A 7,670-nucleotide genomic window follows, 5' to 3' on the forward strand; every position below is an offset into this window, starting at 1 on the left:
TGTTATGATGGATGTTGTGTATTTTTCCTCAAACACTTTCCCGGAATTAGATTTGCTGGAGAATATATTTTGAGAACCTCTGTGTTAAGTAAAGAAGGTCAGATAAGTACAGTATTGTGTCTTAGGAAGTAGAATTTGCCATTTATAGTTTTACTTAAAAATGCAGGCATTTCCAGAGAGTCAACTGTGCTACTCAATATTCTACTGGAACAAAAACAGGAAAGAAGACATGCAATAGCTTAAAGACTTACAGATTTTATTTAGTATAAGCTTTTCTGGACTAAGGGCCGCTTCTTCAGAAGCTCATGGCAGATAAATGTTATTAGTCATTAAACTACCACAAGATTTTGCATAGTTTTATTTAAAATTGAATGTTTTCAGCCCATTTGATTTTACAGAAGTTCATAAAGTTTTACCTGAAGACTTTTTCATAAACTCTCTATGAAAACTCTTACAGTTTTCCTCAGCTTTCAGTAACAGAATGGTGGACTCAGATTTCTTTGTTAGCTGGATCAAAGCCAGTAGCATGGGGTCTTTGGAACTGAAGCTGTTGCAAGGCGCCAGTTGCCAATAGGTTGCCATTGCTATCCAGATGAAAGGAGAGAATAGAGAGGAAAGGGCCTTCCCTCCATTTTGCAATTTAGCAAAGTGACATATTGTACTACAACTCCCAGCCAGCATGGCCACTGGCCGCATGGAGAACTGTAATCTGAAAAGCTTTTTTTCCCTGAGTACTGCTCGCCACTGACAGCCACGATGCCACCAAGGTAGCGATGAAACTGGAACTTAGCAGGACTATGTCAGAGGAGCGTTTTACTGCTACTATGGCTGCCAGAGAGACAAAACAAGTGGGTCCTAGATCAACCTGAACTATCGTGGGAGGCAAAAATGATGAAACTGAGGATATCTTACTTTGAGCACATTATGAGAAAGCAAGATTTTCTGGAAAAGACAATAATGCTGGGAAACATTGAAGGCAGCAGGAAAAGTGAAAGGCCAGATATAAGATGGATTGACAGCCTTGAATTTGCAAGAGCTGAGCACAGGACATTCTGAAGATCTCTCATTCTCATGGTTGTTGTAGGTCAGTGGCAACTTGATGGCATGTAACAACTATAACTCTAACTTTAATCTAAACAGAGAACCCTTCTGTGTTTAAATGAAAATGGGAAATGTTTTATGGTGTTGCCTGGAAGGAAGTAATTCGGCTTTAAGGTAGGTGTAGGAACCTCTGACCTATGGGCTAGATGTGGCCTGCAACCTATGCCATTGCCCACTGTGGAGAGAACCATGACTAGAAATACTGGTACCAAGGAAATCGGCATCATCTCCCACCCACTTTGCCCTGACAGATGGGTGCAAGTCCCTCCTTGAAAAGTTGGAAGAGACTAGAAAAGGGCATCCAGGCTTTTGCTAGTCTCCCTATGACCTCCAGGAAACCCAGAGACTGGAAGGTCAAAATGGGACAGTAGTCTGGCTCAGCTCAAGTTTGATTCTTGGGAGGTTGTTTTGATGACCAAAAAGTCAAAAGCAAAGGGAGATCACTGGGAAGAAAGAAACATACATGTACTATTCAGAGCAGCAGAAAATGTGAGACAAACAAATGATAGTCTACAGTTTCTACCTGAAGCAAGGAAGATGCCTGAACTATCAGGGTCAGCTAATGCTGTACAGTTATGGAGCTGTTCTGCATCCTGTTCCATTTTTGTTAGCTCTGGTTCTAGTTCACTGCGGAAGTAGTACAGTGGTGCCTCGCAAGACGAATTTAATTCATTCCGCGGTTAATGTTTTCTTGCGAAAAATTTATCTTGCGAAACGTGTTTTCCCATAGGAATGCATTGAAATCTAATTAATGCATTCCTATGGGCAAAAAAAGTCAGAACAAAGTCAAATTTGGTTTACAAAGAGTTTATTAAGTGCTCTTTAAAGCCATACATATTGTGCAGATGATTTAAAAAATTTCAGTCAAAAGATTTTAACTTTTTAAACATCATAGAAAAACATTTAAAAATCAGCAAACTTGAGGCAGGAGCAAAAAACAGAAAATATTTGTCTTGCGAAGCACGGCATAGGAACTTTTATGTTGCGAGTCATCAACCCCCCATTGCCAAAACCATTTGTCTTGCGAGTTTTTTTGTCCTGCAAGGCATTTGTCTTCTGAGGCACGACTCTACTTTAAAAAAAAAGTTTTCAGGGGTGTTGCCAATGACATGTGCTTAATATATGGTTGAACTAAGCATGTCTTAGTCTTTTCCAGACCTTGCAAACCTTAGTGAGGGCTAATGCATCAATGCCCAGTTGTTGAAGACATTCAGTTTGTTAAACCATTTGTGAAGTATTATTGCACTAATTCATTAATAGCTTCATTAAAGTAAGAACTTTACTAGATAAAGTAATTTTATAATATAGGTGAACAGAAGATGAGCAGAAACAAGGTAAAGCAGTCACAAGCATTGGTATTCAAAGGTAGCATGGCTGACATTAAATTATTAAATTAATGAATTTTCAAATTACTGATGAAAATGTGAACTAAAAAAGTGAATTTCTAAGTACTGTAATTAGTTCCAAGTTCTGATCTTGTAGACTTAGGATTACTTCACAGACACGAGCAAAGCCTTAATCATGCAATCGAGCACATGTTTTTAAGTCACACTGGTGGACTATGGAGATCCTAAATTGTTTATTTAAATTACATAACACTCAGTTCAGCCCATCCTCAGAGTAGGATGGTTACCCCGCCTTCTGTTTGCTGGAATCATCCTTGTCTTAGTCTGTGATCTTCAGTACACATCATCACTTGGAATTCTCATTCGATTCTGTGGGTTACAGTCCTCTGAAGAGCGAGTTGCTATGGCAAACCACATCCTGCAAACATTACTTTGCAAAACATTCAGAAGCCCTCAGGACAGTTTCAGAAGTTCTGAATCATCACCTAATCCCCACATATGGTTGCACAGCTTTGCAAAAACGGTGACATTCCAATAAAACATCAGGTTGCATGGCAACGTGCCAAAACAACTTCACTGTCTATTCACAGGAACTGCCTATCTCCAAATGTTTAATAATGAGATCTAATGAAACAACAACAACCAGGATTTCCAGGGAGGACAGGGTTTGGAGTTCATTTGGTCTACAGATAGGTTAAGATATATGAGAAGGAAAAATACTATGAATGGCACTAATCCATAAAATATATATATATTATTTGAGCCTTGGTGTTTTAATGTCTACCCTTGAAGAAAACATATATGAAGAATAATGGTATGAAGTAGTTAGAGCAATCCATACATTGTCTTTTTTGTTTATTTGATTTCTTTCCGTACTTATTGTGCAGTCTGCTCAAAACTCAGTTGAAAAACTAGCCATGCTGGCTGGGAGTAATTTTTCCAAGCTCTGTAGCAGAAGGCTACTTCCAACCTTGTCATCCTACCAAGATAGTATTGGTGAGCGGCTGAGGACTTTTAGCATGAATATTAGCTTTGACCTCAATATAGCATAAGCTGCACAGGCTTCATGCAGCTATTCCAGTGAGAACACAAAGATGAGAGTAGGGTTTATCCCGTTCCTACTGACAGCCACCCAACCGTATTGGCCATGCTGGCTATGGGAGTTCTGGGGGAGGTAGTTTCCACAGTTTTTTTCCCTGCCCAATCTGTTCCTTCTTTCAGCAAGAGCCATTGTGTGGAAATTGACTCTCTGACTAAGAAGTACCATCTGTTATTTTACGATTTCCCCCTGCAACCTCCCCTAAACAAGGCACCGTGGAGTTGCCAGCACTAAAGACAGCACCTGGTATAACTAAATAAACATTTTTAGAATGTTTTAGTTAATGCCATGTAACTCTATGTCACCACACATACACCTTACAGCATTCCTGAGAAAGAAAACAGAGGGTTAATGTTAAGAGCTCAGGATAATGCATCTCCGACCCATTTTTGGTATCACCTGGCAGGACAAAGTTCCAAATACAGTAGCCCTAGAACGAGCTGGAATTTTTAGCATGTATACATTACTGAAACAGCGACGTCTACGTTGGCTTGGGCATGTTATGAGAATGGCTGATGGTCGGATTCCAAAAGATCTCTTGTATGGAGAATTAGTGCAGGCAAATCGCCCCAGAGAAAGACCACAGCTGCAATACAAGGATATCTGCAAGCGGGATCTGGAAGGCTTCGGAATGGACCTCAACAAATGGGAAACCCTGACATCCGAGCGTTCAGCCTGGAGGCAGGCAGTGCATCACGGCCTCTCCCATTTTGAAGAGACCCTTGTCCAGCAGGCCGAGGCAAAGAGGCGGACCCAAACCCAGCAAAATCAGGGAGCTGGACAGGGGACATATTGTATTTGTCTTCAGGGTGGAAGGGATTGTTACTCTCGAATTGGCCTCCTCAGACACAGTAGATACTGTTCCAAGACCTTTATTCAGAGCACGTTGCCATAGTCTCTCGAGACTGACAGATGCCTAAAATAACAAAGAAAAAATCGTTCTGTCCTACAGCAACCTCTGAGGATTCTGGCCCAAGAAATTCCAGCTAGGTCAGCAGAGAAAGAAACTTCTGGAAAGTTCTGGGCTGCATACAAGCCCGGCCCCACATCTAAAAACACCCACATGTGGGTAAAACCACTAACAGTAGCAAAGTTATTAGTGTTAAAAGAGCGGTGGTACCAGAGCTTTAATTATATTTTGAAACCTTGGCTCCCAAAAACGTAATGGGGTGGGGGTCAAACATGGAACTCTCAGAAAATAACGATACCATTCTGTGCAAAGAACAGCAGCCAAAGGAATGTATTGCAGTCTCAGTAGAAGCAATGGGGCTTCTCTGAACCCCTGGGTGGGATGTGACCAACATGCTGAGTATGACTTTACAGAAGAACTGTGAAGGACGCTGAAATCTAAGAAAATGCCGTGTCTCTACTCATCTCGTCTTTTGTAGAACAAGGATGTACTTATGAGAGGGCATAATGATTCCAAGTTTCTTGGAATTGGCCCAGCTTAAGATGTTATTGCAGGAGTAGCTGAAAGACAGAGAGAAAGAAAGGCTTTATTTATGTTGATCCAACGCTATTTGAAGAAACAAACAGAGGGGAGCAAACAGAAGTGGTATTTACTGAGGGTTTATTTGGAAAGAGGCCTCCTTTCACATTTCTTTTCCTAGCAGCTGGCATGGACCAGTCAGGGATAGCATTCTGATGATGTAGAATTTCGTGCCTTCTTTATTCTCTTCCTATAAAGAAGGCATGAAAAAGAACCTAATTTATATTTATGTAAGAACATAATAACGCTAATGGAAAAGACAGAGGAGGGGGGGGTCTGCCAGGTGTTGCTGGAAAGCTGAATAATAGGACATGAGCGTTCGTGTGTCCCAGAAACTCAAGACAGATGGGAGCAATACTGCCTCCCATATTCAAGATGATACATGGATACCTGTGACTGGTAGGTACTGGTAGCTTCTTCTCTACAAATTAGACAGTAAGCACTAAATCATGAAGAGTACTGTGCAGTTTAGTCATGTGCTACATGAATAACTGTTTTTTTTTTCTGATTTGTCCTGAACAGGGGCAGCCCAAACCATACGGCTGCCTGCAGAGGAAAGAAAAGCACCAACCAGCCTTAAATGACTTGGGCCCAAGCTATCTGAAAGACTGCAGCTTCCTCTATGAGACTGAAGGTGTCTTAAAATCATCAGAGGAAGTCTTTCTCTCACTCCAGCCATCCTCACCGATGTGTTTGGTACATGGGAAACGGCTTTCTCTGTCACTGCCCACAGACTGTGGAACTCCTTCCCACAGGAGCCCACTGTATTTCCATTTTTGCTGTCCTTCCTCTTCAGGTTAGCCGGCGTCCTAAAAGGGAGTTCTTAAAAGCAGGGCTGCTCCTTGTTTATTTTTAAATTCACCTTTCTGCCAAGCGAATGAATCCTGGGCTTGTAAGTTTTCCATGCAGGAGAGCTTGAACATTCTCCTGCACCTTTCTCAAGCCCTAAAATCTCCCTTTTGAGGTGCAGTGGCCAAAATTTGCCAAAGTACAGTATTCTAATTACATTTTGTACAAAGACATTACAATAGTGGCAGTTTTTTTAAAAAATTCTGATTGCTTTCCTAATGATCACCAATAAGAAATCGGACTTTTTCATAGTACAGAATCCTCCCCGTATCCTGGTGCAGGACCTAGCAAATCTTGAAATATTACGTTTTTTTTAAAATTCTCTTTCATTTTTTTGTGCAAAGGACAAGGGAGAAGCTGAGGTGAGCTGACTAATTTCTCAACCTGGAAATAAACAGGCTCCCAAATGCTTTCTTTGTTTCGGTCTGCAAGACATGCAGGCGACTGTTGTAATCAATTGTTTTGTGAGAAATGAGCTTACCTTATAGTACCTTAAAATACCTTATAGTATTCTGGCTAATGACTGAATATGCTGCTTTCATGACATTTACAGAAGCCTTACTATATAGAAAAAACTGCACAAGGACCTTTTGTCTGAAGAAGGGATTTCTCAGTTCCTCCTGAAGGTTTTGTTTATTTGTTGTTAAGTCGTGTCCGACTCTTCGTGACCCCATGGACCAGAGCATGCCAAGCCCTCCTGTCTTCCACTGCCTCCAGGAGTTTGGTCAAATTCATGTTGGTAGCTTCGATGACACTGTCCAGCCATCTTGTCCTCTGTCGTCCCTTTCTCCTCTTGCCCTCACACTTTCCCAACATCAGGGTCTTTTCCAGGGAGTCTTCTTTTCTCATGAGATGACCAAAGTACTGAAGGCTCAGCTTCAAGACCTGTCCTTCCAGTGAGCACTCAGGGTTGATTTCCTTCAGAATGGATAGGTTTGACCTCCTTCATCTAGTTGTAAGTATAACACAAGGCAACAGAGACAGGAGTTAAAGTAAACATCATTTTTTCCTCTTTGTAAGCATTGAAAACTCTACTCTTCTAATACAGATGCAGGTAAGGTCCATCATTAGTATACTCATAGAGGGTAGGAGTTCAATTCAAAGTGTGTGGATTATATCATTGTTCTACCTAATTTACTTGGGAGGAACTACAATACAATCCTGCAGTGTAGACCATTGTTGTTTTCCAACTTCTTGAAAAGAAGTAGGGGAGAATCAGGGAGACTTTTGTGACTAAGTTTTCTAAACATAAATATATTGTGTTGCTCTTGATACATCTGGCCTATAATGAAGTGAGGAGCAGTTACTTCCTCTGCTATTTCTAAACCGCGTTCCAGGCATGTAATATATTGCCTAGTTACTGAAAGATTTAAAATTAGAATGCTTTGTTGGATTTGAATTGGAGGTGCCTTCCAACAAGATGTTAACTGCTGATCAACTGCTTAAAATCTGTGCTTATTGCTTATTCAGCACATTTTATGATACAGCTTAAGCTATTCACACTGGCATATCTCCCTTCAAACATCTGTGTATTACTCAAGTAATGTCATGGTTTCTGACATATTGATGGAAATTCATCAGTTTAATTCATTGATTCAGTATACAGCATTTGTTTTTCAATGCAAGTGTTGTCATCGAGCTACTCAGTTTTCTAGAAATTTCTCCATGTAATTAAGATATAATAATGTACTCTTTATCAATCCAACAATATCAGCTGATTCCAGTCATATGGTATGTTTTTAATCAGGCAATCAATTTGTCATTTCAAGTAACATATTGAATCAAT

This window comes from Pogona vitticeps, chromosome 4, assembly GCF_051106095.1.
Source record: "Pogona vitticeps strain Pit_001003342236 chromosome 4, PviZW2.1, whole genome shotgun sequence".
Classification (NCBI taxonomy): domain Eukaryota; kingdom Metazoa; phylum Chordata; class Lepidosauria; order Squamata; family Agamidae; genus Pogona; species Pogona vitticeps.